Source organism: Rhinopithecus bieti, unplaced genomic scaffold (assembly GCF_001698545.2).
Source record: "Rhinopithecus bieti isolate Rb0 unplaced genomic scaffold, ASM169854v2 scaffold_110, whole genome shotgun sequence".
Classification (NCBI taxonomy): Eukaryota; Metazoa; Chordata; class Mammalia; order Primates; family Cercopithecidae; genus Rhinopithecus; species Rhinopithecus bieti.
Genome location: NW_016803311.1, coordinates 1,552,752 through 1,577,201, shown reverse-complemented (window position 1 = coordinate 1,577,201; position 24,450 = coordinate 1,552,752). Strand labels below are relative to the sequence as shown.

General features: G+C 43.1%; 1 protein-coding gene across 1 annotated transcript in view; it reads left to right on the top strand.

The window, feature by feature from the left end:
- Positions 1–1,030: 1,030 nt before the first annotated feature.
- Positions 1,031–24,450, top strand: part of GRIN2B (glutamate ionotropic receptor NMDA type subunit 2B) — a 426,741-nt gene continuing 403,321 nt past the window's right edge. The window contains exon 1 of the mRNA XM_017873067.1: positions 1,031–1,222. The gene's annotated coding sequence lies outside the window, so the exon portion shown is untranslated. The remainder of the gene's footprint in view (positions 1,223–24,450) is intronic.

Here is a 24,450-nt window from a genome sequence, read left to right as displayed (position 1 = left end):
GGGGGGGGGGGTGCTGTGACTGGGTAGGGCTGTCTCTGGTCTTTTGGGGGGTTTCATCCCCTCACCTAGCAGAGAGGCAGGGCAGTGGCGCCCCGGGCTGGACCCACGCGCCCATCCGTCCAATCGACACGTTGCAGGTGAAGCCCCGTGCGCTGCACCTCAGCGCGGCGGCAGCGTGAGTGTGCGCGGGGGTGAGTGTGCGCGGGGGTGAGTGTGAGTGCGCGCGGGGCGCGTGCGCGTCGGGGGCGTGTGTGCGCGCGTGTCAGTGTGCCCCTTCCAAGAAATGCCCAGTGTGCACCCTGTGCACAATCAGAACCCATTCAGCACAAGCCCGGGGTGGGAGGCGGGGCTGCTGCTGGAGGCGATGGGGAGAGCGAGACAGACATGTCAGCAGCAATGCAGATGGGGCTGGGGGCCGCACTCGCTGGCGAGTTAAGTGGGAATTGTGTTTCTGCGTGTGTGTGAGTGTGTGTTGCTGTATGGTGCCGCTTCTCCCTCCCTTCCTCCTTCCTTCCCACTTCCCTCCTTCGCTTGCTCCCTCCCTCTCTCCTCTTCCATTCAGGTTAGCTTTCCCACCTCTCATCCATGCCTGTCCCAGGAATGGTATAGCCAGACCTTTTCTGAATTATTTATAGACCGGTACCAGCTGTTTTCAATTCCTCTCGTGTGCACTCTGTGGGAAATGCGGGGTTTCCTCCCCCCTTTCCATAAAACGAATTGATATCTTTTCGGAATGCATTTTCTCACCCTCCGGGGACACGCGAATCAAGCCCTGACCGCCTCTTTTCCCCTTAGGAAGGGGACGCTTTGGGAATGACCATGCTCCACCGAGGGACGGAGCCGGCCCCAGCTTCTCCACACAGAGCCTCCTCCACTAACGCTCCAAAAACCAAAAACCGTAATTGCCAGAAGAAGCGTTAAAAATCTATTCCAGCCACTAACCTCACATGCACACGGAATAATTACTCTGGATTCTGCATTGTGAGCTGCTCTCCATACCCTGAATTACCTTTGAATTAAATCTTTTTTTTTTGAATTTGCATCTCTTCAAGACACAAGATTAAAACAAAATTGACGCTAAATTGGATTTTAAATTATCTTCCGTTCATTTATTCTTCGTCTTTCTTATGTGGATATGCAAGCGAGAAGAAGGGACTGGACATTCCCAACATGCTCACTCCCTTAATCTGTCCGTCTAGAGGTTTGGCTTCTACAAACCAAGGTAGGGCAAATTCTATTTTATTTTTTCCTCACCTGGGGTAGGGATTCCTCCTTTTATCTATCTCTTCGAGTCCCTCAAGTGGATCTTTTTGGAAGAAAAGGTCACAAGATATGAAAATAATGCTGTTTTGGGGAAAAGGCTTATTACAAAGGAGGAAATCTCCCATATTTTTTCTTTTTATTCTCTCATCAAACAGGTTTTGGGCTTTTGGGGGGCAGTGGGGATGGGTGTAGGTAGGCACAAAAGATGTTGGATGGCATCAGGGGTATCTATATCGACATAGCCAGCCAGGAGACCTGTGTGATTTTCCAGTTAAATAGCATTTTATTGACCCAGAGCAAAAGCTCCGATTTTTATGGGAATCTAGAAATCTTTTTTTTTTTTTTGTCAGTTGGCTTTATTCCCCTTGTCACCTTCATGCCTCTCTCCCTGTCTCCTGTCTTTACCTTCCTAGTCATCCTTTCTATGCCCTTTAAAACAGATAAAAATAATGATTGAGATTACTGTGATTGTTGCCCTGAAATCCACTTGCTGTCTAAAGGGTTGACACTGGGCCCAGAGATCCCGGGAGGCCTATTGCAGAGGGGTAGGTCTAGGTGGGGATCAGGCTGGTCCAAGAACAGCTGGAATTGAAGGATGCTGCAGGTTAAAGGACTTAAATCTTAAGCTCGGAAAGGAGGAATTCTGTCAATATTCTGCTTTTAATTTGTATTTTTTCCTGTGCTATTATTTTTGAGCTGTAAATTTCTCCTTCTGTCTACACATCTATTTATACCCACACATCCTCCAAGCAAACTGTTACTTCCACACTCTTGCAAAATGGCTATCTTGCAGAGTTCTAAAATGCTGTGCATGTGGAAGGGGTGCAGAATTCGACACGTGAGTCTTTGTGTTAAACAAAGAGATGTGCTGTTTGCATTTGTCAGTCTTGTACCCTCAAAAATGGAATTAATACTTTAATATTTTCCCTTTCATCAATTTTTACAATATGTGAAATGTGATTAGGCAGTATTTTAATGTACTTGAGAAGAGAAATAGCAGGAGAAATGGAAAAGACTTAGCTAATGACTCTTCAGCTAGTCACTCATGCAATCCAAGACAACTCTTGAGAAAATCAGATCATTCATGGGTTGTAGGGCCATGATGGTGAGTGGACTGCTCCTTTCCTTGCTCCACTGACCATATATCCCTGAACTCTGAAGGTGTCTAAATGCAGGAATCAGGTTGGGATAAAGATCTCCAAAAATATGTAGCAGAATCATTAGCATCATTATTTTTCCTAAAAGTGTTACCAGCCCCCCCCAACACACACACATTTTTTTTCTGGCATTTTAAAACAACAATTTTCTGATAATCCAAAATACCAAAGGGATGTGGGGAAGAGGTGAAAGATCTTTGTCGCTCAACATGACAGTAGATGATAGTTCTTCATTGTCCAGAAAGGATGGATGTAATCCAAATTCACTATCCCCCTTTCCTGGGTTTCATTCTTTTGAGTTTTACTGCTGAAATGCTACTTTGTAACCATGGTGTAATCAGAGTGAGAGGGTGGGATCCCACTTTGAACCATGTTCTCACCACATCTACAAATAGCTGAGGTTATCTGGCGTGTGCTCACCTTAGAGACACCTGAGCTCATTCTCCATCTGCTTCCACTCCAAGTAGGAGGATGAACTCTTAATTTGACTTCAAAATAGAAAAGAGGTATGGGTGAGAAAGGCAGCTGCATGTGCAATGCTTTCATACATACAAATGGACAAGGAGAGGAGGGCATTGATGGGGCACAGGGCCCCTTTTGCATCCCCAGTGCCATAATACCAGTACTCTACACCCAGTAGGTCCTTTGGAATGTTTGTTTGTTGGTGATGGGGTTGATAAGGATGCTGTTTGACAGGATCTCAGCTACCTCATTTATCTGGAATGCCAATGGATGAAGCCAGGTTCCAGACTATCATTAGTTGTCCCTAAGACTAGGCGAGGTGGAAAGGGGAGGGAGTTGAGGAAGAGAGGAAAAAGTGGGTGGGGAAGCTATAAAGGGAAGGGAGAGGTAATCCAATTGGAAAGGGCTTGTTAAGATTCAAGGAGGAATCGCCACAGGTGGTCTGTGCCTTTTCACCATCCAAAGCCATTTTGGAGACCCTGACGAGGAAGCAGGTGTTCCCCATCCTTGTGGGCAGTCTCTGTGAGGCTGTGACTCAGTGGTGCTCTGAGCCATCTCAGGGCCATTGTTCTCGCCCCCTTTTTTCCCCTCACAGCATACAGCTGACTGGGTTCTATTTTGTCTTTTCTCCTTCTGCCACCCCCCTTACAGTGTGGGTGACATAGGAAAGAAAGGTGGCTGCTGGTGGGAGGAAGAGCAAATTTAATTTCAATCGAGGAGCCTCCATGATGTGCAATTAAGAAAAATAATAATAATGGGAAATGAAGACTTCCCAGGACACAGTTAAGGACATTAGGTGGGTGATTTCAAGAGAAGCAGAACAAGATGGTTATCTTCTATGTCTGTTTCAGGTGTGGCAGAGCATGGCGGATCTGTGAACACAGAGTGATGTGGCAGTTTAGAGTTAGGTGTTACATGTAATTTTTCCTCTCCCATTGGTTCCATCCCTAGGAAGCCTGTCTGTCTGAAAATCCTTGCTTTGCTAACGTATATATGCATTTTTTGCCAGGGATGGACGCAGGCAGAGAGAATCAATAAGAAGGCAAAATGACAGGAAAGGAGGGGAAAGAAAAAAATCCTCTATTCAATACTTTGCGCACCAAGTGCTTTTCTTTAAGTCTGATTGAGAAGAGCGACTTCCTCTGGAGAAGGGATGAACAGCAGGAACCTTGATTTTGTGTTCTTGGTTTATCTCCAGAAAGATAGCTTTGGAATCTTGACCATCTTCCTTGACCTTCATGTACACGCACCCAGCCTTGTGTGGGGAGAGGCAGGGGGTACCTGGGAGGTGGGCAAATGGACTGAAATTGGCTGGTGGAATGAGGCATGTTTGGGAGAAACAGGACTGAGCTGATCCATTCCTTGGCCACAGTATTACCTTGTAAAATATTCTTTCAGTTTCCCATGAATACAATAAACCCAGGGGACAGGGTTTTTTTTTTTTTTTTTTTTTTTTTTTTTTTTTTTAAAAATCTTAAAAAGAAGGTGACATATATACTACTAACAGGTTAAGGTAAAAAAAATTGTTAATATTTATGGGCTATAAATAATATTGATGGACTATAAAAGGAGACAGGTAAAAGGGCAAATTGTATGGGAAGAAATCATAATCCCAAATCAGCTTGCAGAAGCTAGGGAAGAGAAAAAAGCCAGGGTTGAACTCACCATTCTAAAGGTGGGAAAACTGTTCTTCCAAACGATAGTCTTGTGTCTTTAATATTGAGGACTGGGGCCGACAAAAGCACTCATCTTGTGTATTTTGTTGGAGTCAAAAGTGGCTGAGCTGGAAAAATGAAGCTCCTCCTTTTCCTCAGTGCCATTCTATCCCATCCTTACGAATTCTAGAAATTTCTTCCTTTCAGTAAACTACATTTTCAGTCGCTGCTTTAGTGCACATGACTGGATACCAGTATTGTCTCTCACTGTAAATAAATATAGATCAAAAAGTTACTGGTCTAATGAATTGTTTGCATTTATTAAAGTAGATCTCCTCTTTGCAACCACAAGAAGAAGTCTCCAGGGACAGTAGATTAGTGGTTGAATTGATATTATCTTCCAGAAGGAGGTCAAAGCTGGAACAGAATGTAGTCGGGATGAAAGAGCAGGCAGAGCTCAAAGAAGGTGGGTTTCTGAGGTTCACCTGCGGCTGTTAATGGTGCCTGTGGCCATTACACAGAATCCATTGTGCTGTGAACATTTTGGGGGATTGTGAACCCAGCAAGGCGTGTTTATGAACCTTTGGTTGTTTTCTTGATGTTCTCCACCTTATTTTTGGTCTTTTCACTTCTTAGCACTTTCAGCAGAGGTTGGCAGAGAAGGGACCTCATGCACGTCTACGTTGTCCCCTTGCTGAAACTCTCCATGGCTGCCCCAGACTGTGGAAATGCCTTCCTTTCTAGTCTTCACCAACATGTGCTCATGCTTCTTAGTTTATCCTGATTTTGTTTATATGCCCTGTTTCCCTAAGAATTTTGTGAGCTCCTCAAGGGCAGGGAGAGATGTTTTATTCATTTTAGAATCATTTGTACTTAGCGTAGTGACTAGCACGTAATAGATTCTCAGAAAATGTTAAATAAATGAACGGAGAAAGGAAGTGAGATATTAATTAGTCGACGATGCTACCTGTTTGTTCTGTTGGGTTTAGGAAGGGTTAAAGTTATGCTGTTAGATGAGATTAAGAATATCAGAGCTATGTGACACTTTAGAAATCATCTACTCTGAACTTCTCATTTAATAAAGAAACTGAGATCCAGGGACATTAAGTGATTTTCCTAAGGTTGTATAACTTCTTAGTGCCAGTGCTTTGTATACCATGCCATTGATTAGAGTGAAATGCAGTTATCTGTGGATTTTAAATATCGACGTCAGTGCTTCTCTAACTTTATCATATATTGAAATCATCTGGAGATTTTGTGAAAATGCATATTCTAATTCAGTAAACCTGGGCTGGGGCTCCATATTTTGCATTTCTATCGAGCTATCAGTTGACACCAGAGTTGCTGGACCATGCATCACAGGTCTACACCATCCCTGCTTTTAATTATAGACCATGGTTAGTGGCCTTCGCACCAGACCATTGGCAGTTCTGCTTGTATTCTACTTTTGGGATTCCAGCACTTCTTTTTGTTTTGTTTTGTTTTTTAAATCAGAAAGAAACCTGTATATTTAAGTTCACCCATCTCCTCTCTTCTTTCACTCTTTCACCTATGCACATCTTTCGCCTGCTCTCTCTTCATTCTGTGCTCTCTTATTCTGGTCCTTCTCACAACTGATTCCTCTCTTTCTTCTTTTTCTTATGTCCTCCTGCTTTTTAGTTTATCTTTTTATTAATGTCTTAGTCTTTTTTACACGATTCAGTTCTTTTAACTTCATTTATTTTCATGTCTTTTGCTTTGCTCAGTTATTCAACAAGATTTGTTAAGAACATTGTGCTATGAAAAAGAATTAGCTCTGTCTGTACCTTCCAGTAGCCCAGGATCTAGTGGTGTGGACATGTATAAAGAGATAAGCATATATTTAGGTAAGATCTATAAAGGAGAGAAACCTGGGAGAGTGAGGAGGGCTTCATGGAGGGGTCGACATTTAAATTATGTCTTGAGGAAAAAATAGAAGATTTGTAGGATACGGAAAGACAGGTCATTTCAGGAGGACAGAAAGCATATGAAGAGGAAAGTTGGTGTAAAAGGCAAGCCTCCCGCTCTTCCTTGCATCCCTTAACTCAAGGAAAAGAACAACACAGGAATTTGCTGCTGCTTTGATTAGGAATTTCAGATTACAAATGACAAGGTTAGAGAGTAAAGCCAGGGTCTTCTTAAAAGAAAGAAGAGGCTCTAATTTCTGCTTTTGTGATTCTATAGTTAGTGAAATCCTAACCTTGTTTATTAGACTTGCCTCTAGAATGAGCAAATGATACAGTTTTCATCTTAGACCACTGGATTGCAGCTAACTCTATTGATGGCCATTACAAGGAAAGGGACAGCTGTTAGTTGGTTTGTGTCCAAAGAGAAACCTGGATCCTAGCCCAGGCCAAGCTACTCAGAATGAAGGACCAGCCTAGCCCATGTGTTTCTGGAGTAGGAAGGTAAAAAGTTGCCATGCCCTTCAGACACCAGCTGCTTTCTGTAATGGCAAAGGGGAGTGATGGATGAAGAGGGATCCCGTTATTCCTAGGGGATTCACAAAATGCTCTTTGGTAGTCTATTTAGAGTGACTTGATATTTTCGAGGTTTTTACTCCTGGGGATGTCCAGGTGTGGAGATGTTGGGGAGACACCTTCAGTCACCTCTTGATTAAACTATAGCATTGGTGCCTAAGGGAAGATGGGCTTGAAATGGATGATTCCCTAAACTTATTATCTTTTTCTGCTCCTTATCCAAACATTTATCTAAACTTTCACCATTCTTTGTATGGTGTGGTTTGTATTTGTTTCATTAGCAGAAGAAACCTAAGCTCAGCCTGATGACTTTTTAAAGATCCATTACATATAAAGAGAGTACCCTGGATCTGAAAACATGTGGGTGAGTAAATGCCCACCATTGACTGACCTAAGAGTCATGCATTCCAAGGGGACTTGAGAGGCAGAGCAGGGGAGGCACAGTGATAAGGCTGTGCCCAGGGTCCCTGAGAAGGCGGTGGAGGGGAAGCAGGGCCAGCTCTCTGGGAATGGCAGACCTGGGAGGAGAGGGAAGTGATGGGCTTTGGCCCTCCTTGGAGCCCAGCTTGATGGGGAGCGGAAAGTCTGTAGCAGAGGAGCTTCCTAGATTAAGACAATTAAGGTTTCAATGAATTAACCCTCTGAACTGCTTACTCAACTCACCAAGGGCAAACTACTCAACTCACCAACGGCAAACTACTCAACTCACCAACGGCAAACTACTCAACTCACCAACGGCAAACTATGCCGTCCACACGCCATCCTCTGTGTCTTTCCTCACTGCCTCACTCAGACGAAAAATTTCTTTCTTTAAAAAGAAATGTCAAGCTTAAAGTTCCCATTAATCTTTATATAGACCCACTCAGGGCTTCAGCTGGATAGAATTTCTTAGGAAATCAGATCTTGTTTCTTTTTAAGAGAGGGGACTTAAAAACAGTGGCTGAATAAAAGCACTACATGGTTACAGGAAGGGAGAAGAGAGTCTTAGAAGAAGCCTGAAGCTCAGGTGAGGACACTCATTCTTTCTCCCGTAGCTAATTGTACTCTGTGAAAATGGTCGACATTCTTAACTAATCCTCCCACCTTCTAGGGGCCGTAGTATGGTCACGCAGATGCCACAGCAGTTTGTATCCTTGGATTTGAGATTAGTGTATTGGTTATGTATCCAAATCCACACACACCCCAAGCACCTGTGCATATTAGACTTGTGTGTGGATGGATATGTTTGTACAGTGACTTACCTACTAAATATAGTAGGCCCCAAAATCATAAATGCATTAAATGTGTACATTTTAGGGACAGTAATGCCTGTGGTCTGTGTGCGTGGTGCAGGATAATAAAGCAATAATGCTGACAGTCTGGATTATTGGAGGTTACCTGTCCTCCTTGACAACCACCCTTTAAAAACTGTGAAAATAGTCCTGAGGTTGGCCGCATGGCCTAAAACCACATAATGTGGTCAGCCACGTCCACTGACCCTCACTTCGGTACTTTCCTCTCCCCTGCCCTGCCCCCATGAGCCCCCTTGGAATGCATGGCCCTAAGTCAGCCAGTGGTGTGCATTTGCTCATCCACATAGCATCAGAGTCCAAAGTTCTCTCTTTATATGTAATGGGTCTTTAAAAATTACAGGTTTTTCCAAGCTGTCCAGTAGCTGCCTACATGATAATGAAAGAGGTGGTGGTCTTAGGAGTCAGAAGCTTATATTTAATTCTGCTTGTGTTGCTTTATTTTGTGACCATGTACAAACGGTTGACTCTGGACCTCAATTTTCTAATTTCCATAAAGTGACAGTAGTCTGAAGCAGTGATCTTGAACTCCACTTCAATAACAGAATCATCCACAGAGCTTAAACAAAAACAAATACAAAAAACTAGACAAGAATAACAAAGAAAAGAATGATGCCCATGCTCAGACCCTACCCCAAAGAGTTAAATTGAAATCTCTCACGGAGGGATTCAGGCAATGGTCATTTTAAAAACTTCCCTGGAGGATTCTAATGCGCAGACATATTTGAGAACGACTGGGCAAGATGATTGACAAGGCACCTGTTAGCTCTAAACATTATGTTATACTAGCATTTTAACATGAAGGTAAGACCTTGTCACTGTTAAACTGTTCTGTGATTAGTAGACGGTCCCTGGGCCAGAAGTTAAAGAAAAAAATGCTGTTGGGATATGATGGTACTTAGTCTGCAGATTGCACACAAGGGATGGAACTGGGGTTTGAATTAAGGGAAGCTCTCTCAACACTAACACTGGCCTGGTGTTAAAAGTTAGGAAACTTAGGGAGAATGTTTTCCTGACATCCTTAAAACAGGTGTGGCTGCGAAATAGGGCGAGCGGTTCTTGGTTTTGCAAACATCCTCTGTTCCACTTAGTCTTTATTGAGGGTGCCCCATTTCTTGTTTCGGAGAGAAAACCTCATTTCGGTCCTTTGTAACAGTGTAAATGTAGGAAAACTATTAATAAATGGGGCTGGCTAAGCAGACCCTGATTGACTGGTAAGGGGTGTGAATGGTGCAATTATCTGAGTGCTAGTTGGAATTCACTAGCCCTGTTGCCCTCCCTCTGAGTGCCTGAAGTAGAATATTAAAGGCACGCAGAGGAGGAAGAGGGTAGGAGGCATCAAGATGTCGTTCTTCTCTGACTGTAACTTTAATCACTGATTATTAGGCTGGCTGGGTTAATAGTTTTCTCACATCCTTCCTTTTTGGCTTCCTCCCTTCCCCGTTTTAAAATAAATGTGAACCTAAATGTACAGAGGCAAGAAAAAAGCCCAGATTTATGAATCTGTGTCTTTAAAAAGACAAACTATAAAAGAGTAAACACACTACTTCTCTTTTGGACAGCTGCTAATAGCCATTGAAGATAAAAGAGAAAGAGTATGAGTGTGGTTTGGACTCAGTGGTGTTTGGTGGGCTGTGTGGTGGTGTGAGACCTAAATATTTAGGAGAAAACTAAGACACATACTCCTTGATTTGAATTTTCAAATATCTGCTGGCTGGCCCCACATAGGCAAAACATCCAAATCATGGAGCTACTGCAGCCTTTACCCTGGAGTTTATTACCATGCAGATCAGTTTCACCGGTGAGCTCTGTGGAGCCACAATTGCTATCTTTGTGATTTCGTGGTTCTTCCTCTTATCACCTTGTTAGAGGCTCCAGAATTGTTTCTGAGCTCAAAGAGGAATGGAGAATATTTCAGTTTTTATTTGATTTTGTTTACATCTGTTATCTTGGTTTTGCCTTCAGTTCACATAGGAAGAAGGACTGCAGAAGAAATTCTACCCTGGCCAAATATAGGTGCTCAGATTCGAAAGATCTTTCCTGAGTACGAGAATGCTACCCTTTGGATTTTTGAAGAAAGAAATACTGGATGTGTGTGTGTGTGTGTGTGTGTGCGCGCGTGTGCGCGCACGTGTGTGTGTGTTTAGAGCCTGCATGTGGAAGAGAAATCACTTTTGTTTAAAAGTGATCAAATTTGTTACAGTGATCAAATTTATTAATTTTTTATTTTCCTGTGAGGACAAGATTTATGTCTTTGTCATTTTATGTCCTCAGTGGTTAGCAGAGTGCTCTCTGCACATGGTCAGTGCTCAGAAAATGTTGGTTGTTGGTAAAGATGATGATGGAAATGAATGTGCATTGAAGATAAAGCTGATATGTTTATACCTTTTATGTTTCCATTTCCTTGCCATCCAAGCACCTCTTAATGCTTTGGGTGAGATTTACTAGGGTTGAATAGATGAAAGTATCTTTAGTGCCAGCTTTAGGCTGATGAAGTGAAAATATACTCATTTCTTTGTGCCTCAGTTCTTTGAGCTTCCTTTCACATTGTGTTTGATATGGACATTTCTTCAAAAAGCTCTCTCTCATCACTAATTATGCTGTTGCCCCTCCTTTCAAGTTCCATGTAAATACTGTTCATTCCTCAAGGCTCATCTCAAAGGCAGGCTCCACCATGAAGTCTTGCTTGATCTCCCCAACTAGAAGTGAACTCTCCCTTGAGAGGCCAAGGCAGGTGGATCAAGAGGTCAGGAGTTCGAGACCAGCCTGGCCAAGATGGTGAAACCCTGTCTCTACTAAAAATACAAAAATTAGCCGGGTGCGGTGGCAGGTGCCTGTACTCCCAGCTACTTGGAGGCTGAGGCAGGAGAATTGATTGAACCTGGGAGGCGGAGGTTGCACTGACTCGAGATTGCACCACTGCACTCCAGCCTGGACTGTCTGGAGTAAATGAGATCATGGTTACCTTCTCAACCTCTCCTTTTTATTATGTACCCATTGACAGAGTTGCTTTGCTTTCAACATGAAATTCAAGTTTGACACTGAAACTCATGAATGATCTTTCAGTAACCATTGCAGGCAATCCAGTTTATTGATAAGTCTGCATTTACGCAACTGAGACAGAGATTAGGAAAAGGAATGAGAAGGTCCTGGAATTATGTAATCAGAATTTGTGTATCATTTAAAGATAAGAAGTGGAATGAAAATGCTAAGAATTATTACTGTCAGTCTAAATATAGTTATTTATAAGGAATTGCCTTGCCTTTGCTTGAGACAAATTTCTATTGAAATTTGTATTCTAGATTATGCCCATTATATTCTAGATTATGTTAATGCACATTATTTCACTTAATCCTCACCACAAGACTGACATTATTTCTGTTTCTCAGATAAACTGAGTGAGAATTAGAGAGCTGAACGTTACACAGCTATAAGGAGCAAGCCAGGATTCCAACTTACATCTTCTGATTCTAACCCCTGACTCTTTAAATTAGAGTTGCTTTCATGTTAAAAAAGATAAAGGTTTATGTTGCATGTAGTGGAACTCATAAACAGCATGTACTTGGAAACTTCAGCTAAAGTGATTTTCTTCTAGATCCCTTCTCTTGGGGCTTTGCTGTTGGTAAAAGGCAAAGTTGTTTAAAACTGGAAAAATGGATCCCTACAAAATAGCTGATTTCTGGACCTTAATTTAATTCAGTGAGGATGAAGGATGAGAAACTCATGGTACTGGCCATGAGCATCTCATTCATTTCACATATGGCTAAGGCCTGGGCAGCATCATCTTAACCTACTCCTACTATTCTGTAAGTACATTTCACCTCTGAACTTGAAGACTCTGGTTCCTCTAAGAGGGAAGGAACAATCCACTTCTCTCTGATCATGTAATCTTGGACATTTTGAATATTCTCCATTTTCTTGTTTTCTATTTTTTTCTCAAACCCATTTGCAAACTACTCCTTTGAATAGAGACTAATGGTTAAGTGCAAGAGAATGGCAGTCATAAGTACTGCTTTGTGCTTGGATTTTACTATTAACAGGGGTCATCATTGTTAAAGAGGAAATTCCAAAAAGGATATGAGTGAGCTAGTTTTGTTTCAAATATCTATATCAACAATTAACTCGGAGGGCAGTTTTATAGAAAATAAATGTAAAATACAAAGGTTAAATTCCCCATATCTTTTTTTTTTTCTATTATGAAAGAGGATATATATTGGTGTCACATGGAGTACCTTAGCTTTACCATATGCATATTTTAAAAAGGCTTTTTGGTAATTTGAAGCAAGGTGGAATTGAGGAGAGAGGCACTGGTCTTTGGCCGTGTTGACCAGATCCCATCTCAGCCCCACCCTGGCCAGCACTGTGTGACTCAGGCAAGCTATACGACCTTGCTGAACTCACTTCCTCATCTGTAAAATGAGGTCTTTAGGGGAGCCAGTTATGTTGACCCCCCTAAAGATGTCATTTTGTGGATCGAATGAGGAAATGTAAAAAATCTCCTCAACCATAATTGTAATATACATATGTGCAGTATGAAATAATAATTAATAACTGCATCCTGCTCCAGATAGCCAGTTTTCAATGTATTATGTGGCCTTGAATTCAATACATCCACTCTCAGTGAACAAGAAAATGGAAAATATTTAATGGGCAAGACATGCCGTGAGTGGTGAGGTACGCAGCATTCTGAATGCAGAGTGGCACCTAGGCATTGTGACCTGCGGTTTTTAATCTTTGGTCTATGTCTCCTTCCCAGCTTCTCTTTCACAGTATTTTATTGAGAAAACTAGATAAATACTTGTCAGAAAGGAGAGCAAAACTAATCTTTCTAGCTTTATGTGTGAAACTGTTTTTTCCAGGCTTATCTTTTATCTTTACATGATCCAAGAAGCAAAGAGATGGAGATGGTGACACAGGCAGGGGCAAGGGATACTGTGAAAGGCTGATTTACACTCCAGGCCTTTGCTCATGCCTCTTGCTCTGACTGCAGTGTCCTCCCCACCTCCCCTCATGCCTGCAAGTTTCAGCTCAGGGATCCTCAGCTCCAGGTCTTCCTGTCGCCCACAGACTGGAATCACTGCCCTCTTCTTGCTCCCATAGCCCACCCTGGGATGTGAAAGGACTGCTGTCATGTCTCTATCCATCACACCTCCCGATGTGAATTTCTCAAGGGGAGAAACAGCATCCATCCTCATGTCCCAGTGTGTGCCTAAAAGAATGCTGGCACACCATCGATGTTTAGTAGATGGCTGCTACTTTGTTGTGAGCACCTACCGGTTCTGTGCTTAGTGCTTTCCATGAATTGACCAATTTAACCCTTTCAAACACCCATAGAGGTATGTAAGTTTATCTGCATTTCACAGATGAGGATACCAAGACATGAACATGTTAAAACCTTTCTTTGCTTAAATGGCACAACCAGGATTTGAACCGGGCGCTTTGGCTCAGGTTCACACTCTTAAACTCTGCTCTAAGCTTTGTAGTACATGTTTATGGTTGACTTGATGCTCAGAGACTTAAAAGAAACATACTGCGTGTCTGGTCCTATGTAATGAAGAGAGTGGAGAAAGAGAAGGGTGCCCAGCAGGATTCGAAAGGTGGTTAGGACCTGGACTTCTGTGAATGATTTGTGGGCCTCTTTCTTCTGATGTACTCATTAGCTATAGGACACAACCAGGACAGTCTTCCAGAAATGCACAGGAGTGTAATCAATGTAATTGTTGAGTTATGCGGAGGGTGAAATGGTTGTGTTTTCAGCACTTGTACTTCCTCAGCTCCTTTGCTGTCATCTTTGGGTTTTTTACATTTTCCCCGCCACTGTCTTCTCCACCTTTCTTTCTGCAGTGTAACATGGCAGAGGCAGAAAACAGTGATTTTTCTCCTGAGCAAGAACTCAGGAGTCATACTGCCAGGGTTTATGTTCTGACCCTTGTTCATGCATTGGAGAAATGTCTTTATTTCTCCGTGCTATCAGATTCCTTATCCATCAAATGGAGTATTAATAATTCTGGGTTTTTAGAGTTATTGTGAGAATCAGGTGAGTTATTTCACTTTGAACAATATTTGTCACAGAGTAGGCATTGCAGAAATATTAATTACTGTGACTTCCCCTGTTCCCAACCTACTAGGTATCCAATCAGAGCTAGTTTGGGTGGTGCAGTGTGATGCTTAGTTGTCCCATGTAGAGGGCCAGCAGTCATTTCTGAATTAGAAGCTTCCAGATCAAGACTGACTTCTTTGAATATCTCATCAGATTACACTTGGCAAGAAAAGACAATCTAGCCACAAGATGCCATGTTTCTAGAATATTTAGAGAACATACATTTTTAGTGCAAAAATGCAGAAGATACAAATGGAAACCAATTAATTGAGGATTTACAGGTTCAAGTGAGCCTAGGACAAAGTCACCACGAACTGATCACACTTGAAAAACTGTAAGGAAAATTAAACAGCCAAAATTTGAGAAAGAAAAGGAAGGTTTTCAATGAAGGAAGGCAACAGAGGTGAAGACAAACCCAATTGGATGCAATAACATCAATCACTTACATTGCTAAAGCTTGATAGTGTGTCAATAGATTTCTCATGTATACTGTCTTCCTCATACATTATTTGGTCTTCCCAAGAACTCACCAAGAGGAATTCTGGGCATGAACTATTTTCCCTCTTTTAAAGGTGAGGACATTGAGGTACAAAGTACTCTAGTGATATAAAGTGCTCTAATCATTGCCCAAAATTATGCAGTCAAGAGGAAGAAAAAGCTAGAATTCAAGCCCAGCTTTTCTGAATCTCGTGTCTGGGGCGCTTTCTCCTCTGCAGGTGCCTTGAGATAGTTGAGGAGAGCAGCTTGCTCTCCTAGATGAGAAAGTCTGGAGGAAGCCTGCTCGGATAAACAAAGGGCTTATTCTAAAAAGAAAGCCACTTCAGTGGGCAGGTAGGCATCTTCAGAAATGGTAAAGGTTGTGAAATCTGAGAAGGAAGATTGACATATCATGCAAAAGATTTAAGACTTTAGGAGCAAGGGAATTATTACCATTTTACCTCTCTATCTTTCCAAAATTTCCACAATAAAGCATGTCATTTTTGTATTTAGAAAAGATGATTAGGAAATAGAAAATAAAAAACTTTAGCTATATGAGGAATTAAAGGGAAAGCAATAAAAGCCATCTTCATAAGAACAAGAAGTATATCTTTAATTTCTTAGAAATATAATTGGGAACTGTTTACTCACATACAATCACACACACGTGTGTGTGTGTGTGTGTTTGTGTATGTGTGTATATATATATGTAAGGTATATAATCTGGATTCTAGCATGAGTTAGGGAACACAAGACCAATATAAAATTGGAGAGGATTTTAAAACATTAATTAAGGAGAATATGATAAATAACCCCAGGTCTTCATGACAGATTCTAAAATGTCTTTAACAAAGAAGTGGCCAGTGCAGGGCCAAAAGGGGCCATTTGGGAAAAACACAGAGGACTGGAAAGATCTCTTAGAGCCAGCGAATAACCTTTGAAAAAAGAGATGATGGCTAGAAATTACAAACTCATAAGCACAAATACTAGGTTGCAAAAATATCAAACCTGTCAGTTACCTTAAAGAGACCAGGGCTAGGAACCCTCAAAATGACTTTTTAAAGAACAAATCCTATTAGATCTGGGGCTCTGTGAGAATTTCAGGCTTGGCAGACTGCAGGAAACTGATATATGTAATTAAGGAAAAGTAAGAAAAGTTTGCGATCTGGCTTATCCTGAGATTCTACTTTCTAAACAGGGAAAATGGGGTGGGTTAAATAGATGGCACTCAAAATGGAGTGACGGCAGTGGCTGCCAGCTAGGGCAATGCCAAAGATGCTATGTGGTTCTCACCTGGGGGGCTTGGACCCAACCTATATTAACATTCCCAACAAAGGTGGGAACAGTTAAGTACTGCCAGCTTCTCAGGTCTGAACAAAGAAGGCTGAGCTCCTGTTTAAGGAATGAGGTGTTCTGCGAGTCAGCTTCGCACCGCTGCTGACACAAACAGCCTGGCTTACAGCCTGTGAAGTCCATGATGCCCTCCTTGACCCCCAAACCCACTTCATCTTTGCTGCCTTCCCACTTCTACCCTGACCTTTATTCCACGCATTTAAGCAGCAATTCCTTAAATGAATGTTCTGGATCCTCCTCCCTGAAAAATCAACTTTTGTGCCAATGCCTCAATTTCCACACGAAGTATTGTTAGGGCACTTAGGATCCCTGAAGCCCATCTATGAATGGCAGGTTAAGAGCCCTTGCTCTGAACCATGTGTCCAGGGTACACCCGGGCATATATTCCTCTAGTTACTTGTCTCTAGAAAGTGAAGACTTTGGAGAACAGCTTTTCCTTGCAATCCTGACTTTTTTGTCTTTCAAGATTAACCCGCTGCATGGATTCATTTATAGGACGTTTATGAAGGTTTGTGGCCAAGGGCAGGGCCTCTTTGCTGTGGAATCAAATGTAATGCCTATCCTCCAAGAGCTCACACAAACCAGGAGCTGAGATTTGGGCAAAAATGTCTAGAGAAGAAGGCAGAATTGATGGTGTCTTTAAGGTGGTAGAAATCAAGTAATGTAGGAGCCCGGCTATCTGGCCCAGACACGGGTGAGCCAACGTGACCACCCAGGGATGGGGGACGCAAATACTTAGGAAGGCATGAATGTGATTCAGATATTGGAATAGAGGAATACTAGCTTTCTTTATAATTCTCTGCTATGTTAGCCACCTCCCAGTCTGCCCTAATGGACTCTGACTCTTGTCTAAGGCCCTGAGAACAAATTCTAGCCACAGCCAGAGATTAAGTCTCCATTGGGACCCCAGGGTGAAGATTTCTTAAAATTTCTCATAAGGTTCTCCTCCCCTCAAAGTTGATATTCAGTGGATTGTCTCTTTACCTTTCCCACCATGGGAGATTTGTCTCTTTTTTCTCCTGGGTACCAAGCAGTGCCTTACAAGGACAGCTGAGTCCTGGCACCCTCAAGATTCTGGGCTGGTACTGCTGTGGCTTTTACACCAATGCAAGTCTAGATCTTGAATAGTCAACATCCAGAAGTAAAGATGGGAGCCCCAATACCACTCCCCAGTGAGGCAGCCTGTGGGAGTCAAAAGCTGGGTTTTTGATGTCAAAGGGACTTCAGTTCAGAATCCTGGAATTGCCACCGAGTGACTTTGGGTAAGGCATTTCAACTTTTGACTGCCGGCTTTTCCTCTGCTGTAAAATGCAGAAAAGTTTGAAAATGAAGGCAATTACCAGGATTTCAAAATAGGATACTTTTGACAGTTCTAAATACAAACAAATGTAGATAGTGATAAATTCCATATCCTTTTCTGAAGTCATATAATTCACTGAAAGACAGCAAAGAATAAAAATGAGATGCTTTCAGAAAGAAAAAAATATATTTCCAAATGTAAGTATAATTCTCAAAAAAATTAGGAAAAAAGAGGAAAAAAAAAGGTTAGATGAGGTGAAGTATGTAAAGCACCTGGAACTGAGCTCCCTGCCTCTTTTGTCCATATCCTGTGAGTAACACTGCCGGTTTCTCAGTAGGATAGGAAAAGCAAAAGGGATGGTCCTTGCTGGCCTTCTCCATCTTCTTTTATTTTTCTTACATAAATGCCTACCCCAGCCTGTGCCTCAACGATCCTCCCCTACAGCTGTCATGCCGAGGAGAATTGCAGAAGCTTGGTGCGTTCATTTCTGCTGATGAGGGAGATGGAGTAAAGTGTATGAAACTCAGTTCCTAGGACCGCCTCAGGAAATTGGGAGTGTTACAGAATAAGCCCAGAAATTAGGTGAGGGCTGGGAGCCTTGGGTTATTAGAGAGAATGGCAGGAACAGGGAAAGAGGGAAATTTTAAAAAAAGAGAGGGTGACACTGATGAAAGGAAGAAGAGGAAAGTGCCATAGCCAGGACCTGAACTTCCATCAGCTTCTCTGCTATTTCTCCACCTGTGTGTTAATGAGGAAAAAATTAGGGAGGGAGAGAACAAAGGAAGAGGAAGGATGAGAAAAACAGGGTAGAAGGAAGAGGTGGCGGATGAGTGGGATGAAAGGAGGTCTGCCTTCTCTGACGGCAAGGGGAAACGGGTGCAGACAGAGGGTCTGTCTAACTGCATTCCCCAGGGAGAGACAGTGCCTATCACCCTTCCTCCTTCCTCGCCTAGCGGATGACGAGGTGGCAGCAATTTTGGCACGCTTCTGGGGGAGAATCAGAAAGCGACAGTTGCTCTGTCCCCCTGGGAAGTTCTGTCTGGACTCCAGGGAGTTTTTGTGACCTCTTCGTGGAGGTCAGCCAGCCCGCCCGCCTGCCAGCCTCCAAGGCTTGCTTGGGTGTTACGGTCACTATGATAATCCAATCCTCTGCCAGGCAGATATTTGCTTGGTGTACATCTCTTTGTCTCACTCCTGCCTGTAAATGGTGGCAAACAGACATTTTGGGAAGGAATTAAGCATTATGAGTTCACAGAATGTCAAGCATTCATGTGGCAAATATAAATCAATTTTGAATTGTTGCTGGTTTTAGGTTACTTGTAGTATGGTGCCTACTCATAGCATAGGCAATTCGGGTTAATTTTATACAAAACGAATGCAATTTGCTAAAATCTGAATTGAATAACTGCAGGCTGGTGAAAATATTGATCTTTGTGAAGCCCTTCTGTTTCCATGGGAGAAGGGATGGTATATATTTAAGGTATTGGGTCTTGATCTCCCTTTGGTATTGGAATCAGGGGTGGGCATGGGGTAGGTGTGGAGACAAGAAGAGCGTGAGCTTCCCTCTGCTCCCGCCTGGTTTCTCGGTGCAGTTGGGTTCAAGCCCAGATGCAGCTGGAGGAAGAAGCAGCTGCCAAGCAAAGCCGTGCTCCCTGCCGCTCACTGTGTGGAAGAGCCAGCTCCGTGCATGTGTGTGTGCCTGTGTGCGTGTGTGTGTGTGCGTGTGTGTGTATGAGAGAGAGAGAATTTGAGAATATGAATGAAAAACCATTTTTCTTCACAGGGTATAAGAACTTTAGGGTACGTTCATAAGGGCAGTGATTCTGATTTCTGTCTTAGAGACCAGCATATTTGAAATGCTGCCCAGGTGGTTCTAATGTACAGCCAAGTCTGAGAATTACTCTTCCCACCACCTCTCTCACACCCGTTCCTTTGTCTCATGTGTGCCTGAGCCGTGCTGCCTGCAACCTCCACTCTAAGGGAGGAAGACAGCCTCTGACTTCTTGGGACTCCAGCCATTCTTGTCTGCCATTCCGCTGGACCTGCGTTTCTAGAAGATGTGGTGGGTTGATTAAATAAATGCTCTTAACCCTCTAATTTTATGCACACAGCTCCTCATGCTGTGGAAATAACTGCTCTTAGATTTTTCATTGTAAGTGGATTGCCCAGATTGCCCAGAGGGAAAGAACTTTGTCTAATTTTAATAAAACAAGTGTTTATTTAGTTATTCAGTTAAAATGGTCAACATTTTTGCACTTTGTTACATTTTCTCCTACATATTTCAAAATATACACTAAATTAACTTTTTTAATACGTTGGATTCATGGATTCTTGCACATTTCCATTGTAGATCAACCACTTACCGGCAAAAACGTGCCCTCCAATTCTTCCACATTGTATCTTTGTCCAGGTGTCCAGCAGCATTGCTTCCCTATGGTGTCTCTCTCACCCCCTCCCACAAGATCTGGATCCTCCCTCCTTGTGACTTCAGGCTTTGCTTCCTCCACTTCACTTACATCACTGACCTTAGCTCTCAGTGTGGAATTCTCTAATGCTTCCTTCTCCTGGCCTTAGAATTTCTTGTTGCTTCCCTTCCTTCCCTCCCCTGCCACTCTGTTTCCTCGAACTGGAATTCAGCTTCTCCAGTACTGACTCACCCACTTGCAGGCATATCTGCTTTTAGTGTTCTGTCACTCCCACTACTAAGGGCAGATGAAAAGAAAGTCCTCAGAATACTTTCTTCCAGAGTCCATCATCACGAATGACGGCGTGACCAGCCTTTGCTCACAAGCACCCACCCCACTCTTAAAACATGGGCTCTCAGAGCATTCTCTCCTCCGTCGTCCTCATCTCAGTTGATGGTGTCATCACACTTTGCTGAGAAATCGTCACTCTTGGATGTAAATGTCCATAATCATTCTCTTTCCAGTATAAACACTCATGTGTACCTTTTGTTTGCTGGATGCTTCAGAGGGGACTTTGTTTTGTCCTTTACAGCTACAACTGCCTTTGTCCTGACCCAATCTATCTCTTCATTATGGACTCTGCTGTCACACAATACTTCCTGTCTTTCCTGACATCAGGAAGTTCTGTCTTCTCTGCTTCTTCACTGCTGCTTTCAGTGTGGTCACCCTAAAACCTTTATTGATCCAAAACAAAATGCATTGTCTTCCCCCAGCCCCTCTCTCTGGGATCCCTGTTTCTTAGGTAGTATGAGACTTCTTTTAGTGCCATAGGCCTGATGTTTTGGGGTCTCCTGCATGCCCCCAGCAGCCCCTCCTCAGCCCCACCCCATGGATTCTATGGAGTCTGTCTTTAAAGTGCTTTTGCATATGAATCCTCTTTCCACAAAAAGGCAGTAGAGCCTTTTGGTAAGAAACATGAGTCTTGGAGCCAAACTGCCTGAAGCTGCCACTTTTAGTGGTGGAAACTTTGAAAATTACATCACTTCCAAGTCTTGGTTTCCTTATTTGGGAATAATGGAGAATAATAGAAAACAGTGCTTAAAATATTGTTTTGAGAATTAAATACATTAATACCTATAAAGGACTTAGAACATGCCTGGCATGTTATAAATGTCTAATAAATATCAATATTACCTCTAACCCATGGCTCTCTAGTGGGGGCTGTTTTTCCTCTCAAAGGACATTTGCCAATGTCTGGAGACAGTTTTCATGGTCATGACTGGGGAGCAGGGGTAGAGGCCTGGGATGCTGCTCAGAATCCTAGGATGCATGAGACAGTCCTTGAAAATGAAGGATGAGGCATCGCCAAATGTCAGCATTGCTGAGGCTGAAAAGCTCTGCCCCACTTATGCCACCATTTTCTCGGAGCTCAATCAAGTGTCCGTTCTGTTTTTTCTCAGTCCTCCACTCCCTTGAAGGCTCATTTTCTCACATGGTTTCAGTTACAAACTGGTTTTGATCATTCTGCAATCTACGGTTCCAGCATCCTGAATAATAATATCTCCAGTGGTGGATAGAAATCTCTCCTGGCATGTTCTCCCAATATTGCAATATTGGAAAATGGTGACGATCAAAAGAAAAAAAGAAAGAAACCCACTGTTCCTCTCCTTTCTCTCTTCATTCAATCAGCATCTCTTCGCCAACACATTTCTATGGCTGCCAGTGGCACAGTGTCCTGGCACCAGTTTCCACTGGTCCCCTCTCCAAAATCCCCCACTTCCACTCCACGCCAATGTCGGCTGGTTCTCCCTCCGCATGGTTTCCTTGGATCCTCATTTTCCATTTCCATGGCTACTGCTTAGTGCAGGACTCTAGCTGGCATCCCCTGCCTGGACCTCGCCCTCTCTCCTCTACGCTCCACACAGCTGCTGGAATTGTCTTCATTAAACACTGTTTTCTCTACTCACGAATCCATGGTGGCTCTCCATTACTGCTTATTAGCAAAAGGAAATTCCCCAGGAAGCCCTCTGCAGCCTGACCTCCCTCTCCCTGCGGGCCCCACCCTGGCAGCTGCCTACCCTGTGTTACTCCCTCCCAGTCTCTGGGCGTTCACCTATCTGAACTCCTCCCTGTCTGTCTCTACACCTTAGAGTGTTATAATTCCCCTTCCTGGAGAGCCTCCTTCTCTCCTTTTGCCAAACTGTGTCTGTCACCTCCTTTAAAATCTGGCTCAATTTTGAACTCCCCCAAGAAACTTTCCTGAATAACCCACCAGATTCTCCGTGTCCTGTTACTCAGTCTCTCATTTTGGTCACAATTATTTATTAGATTTGGCCTACATTAATTTACACTTGCTGATATGTATGAAGAATCCCTTGGTGTTTTTAGAGAATATCCAAATGTGTATCTTTCATTCCCCCTCCCCCCCCTTTTTTTTTCTTTTAAGCTAATTCCCACGGTCCAAATCAAGTGCTCTGGATAGAGCAGGACTTTAATAAATGACATCTCTGTAACGTCTTTTTTCCCCATCTCTCAAAGCCAAGGAGGGACTTCAAGGGTGTGTTTTATGGGTGACTTTAAAATAACCTTCTTGTCTTTTTGTGGTTGTGTTGGTAGTAGGTGGGAGAAAGAGGAGGAGGATGAGGAGTAGGAGAAGGAGAAACAGGACGAGGAGAACACGGAGGAGGAAGAGTGGAGGGAGGAGGAGGAAGCAAATCTGGGCTTGCCAAACACAGGCAACAAAATGCCTCCACCAGAGGTTGCCCACAGGAGGAGAGATGTGGTATAAGAAAAATGCACAGTGTCACGTCCTGGGCATCTGCTAATGAGAGCCTCCCTAGGAATAAAGGAGAGAGAAACATACTGTGTACCAACCTTTGGGGGTAACACCCAGCTTTTGTTTAGCATTTGGCAGCATGCTGGATGCTTTTAAGTATATTTTAAATCTATGACCTCATTTGGCAAATGAGATAGATGATGTTGATGTTGTTCCATTATGCAGCTGAGGAAGTGAAGGCTAGGACAGCTCATGTGACTTGCCCCTGGGTGTCAGGACTGTGCTGGCGTTTGGACTCAGGTCTTGTGAATTCCGGGGTCCCATGCTCCCCATTGAACCCTGTTACCTCATCTTACTCTGTAGGGTAAAGCTCCAGGGATCACCTGTCACTTCAGTGCCCTTATTTCTATAGATTGTGTTGCCATTATTAGTCCATTATTAGTAAAACTCAGCCTAGACTTAATCCTAATTAGTGCTCTTTTCACTTTATCACAAACACTATATTTTATTCCTAATCTAAGGTGCAAATAGACCTCTTCCCAAGAGCCTTGAGACCAGTGCTGTACAATAAAACTTTCTACCGTGATGGAAATATTCTCTAACTTTGCTGTCCACTGTGATAGCCACTAGCCACCTGTGACTAGTGAGAATGGAGAATTTCAGTTAATTTAAGTGCCAATAGTCATGTGCGGCCAGTGGTTTCCTCCTTGGACATGTCAGCTCCAGATTCATTATGTTCTTATATTTCTCAGAGTTAGTAATTTGCCCAATCTGGGTTTTCCCATCTCCCTTCCCTTTTCACCCTCTGGGAGGTTACAGTAAACCACGAAGATTCAGAATGTGGGAGCTCACCCAAGACGGGCCTCCGCAGAGCCTGCATCGTCATCAAGGGAGGCAAGAGAGATGAGGGAACCGACTGCTGTGCTGGGGTGTCGGCACTGGGTGGGAGGCATTTGTGGAGGAGAAACCGCCAGCTCCCAGGTGGGTCTCTTCCCTCCTAGCAGCCTTATAGGAGCTCAGCACTCATTCCTGTGTGGTTCTCACCTCTTCCCACAGGAGACGGGCCATGGGAGGAAGCTGATCTGCTTCTCAGAGGTTGGTGTGGAGGGGGCTCTGATGTGTCACAGCATTAGCCTTCTCCATCTGGCCCAGTGGAAGGTTATCGATGAGTTGAAGATGAGTTTATTGGGTGCTTCTGTCTTTAATTTCCACTGAGAGATACTTCAGTAGTGCTTTATGGTTGAAGCCTCTCTCTGCAGTCCTCTCTCTCTGTGTCTCATGCTTGTGTGTGTACCCATACAGATATATATGGTATGCACACCAAATGCCCTAAGTACCTTTCTTCCCATATCCTGCATTACATCAAAAATACTAGTTACTATATTTACTGAGGCTGACCTCCCAGGAGAGGCTCCCAATGGCAGACTTGTTGCAGCCGAGCCGAGTCCAGTGGAAGCATCAGAAAATGACAGATCCCCAAGAGAACAGCTAATGGAAGCAATAGGTTGATGGTATGGCACGGTGTGGCCTGACCCTGTCTTTGCTGGTTTCTTTCTCTTTTCTTGTTCACTGTTCTGCTCCACTTGAATTTTAATCTAATTTATTTTTTAGGCCTATAAGAAAATAACCTGAACTCTCTTTAACCTGTGGGACATACGGTATTGGACAAATTGAGTCTGTTTATACACAGAAATTAAGGGTAGAGGATGAAAAAG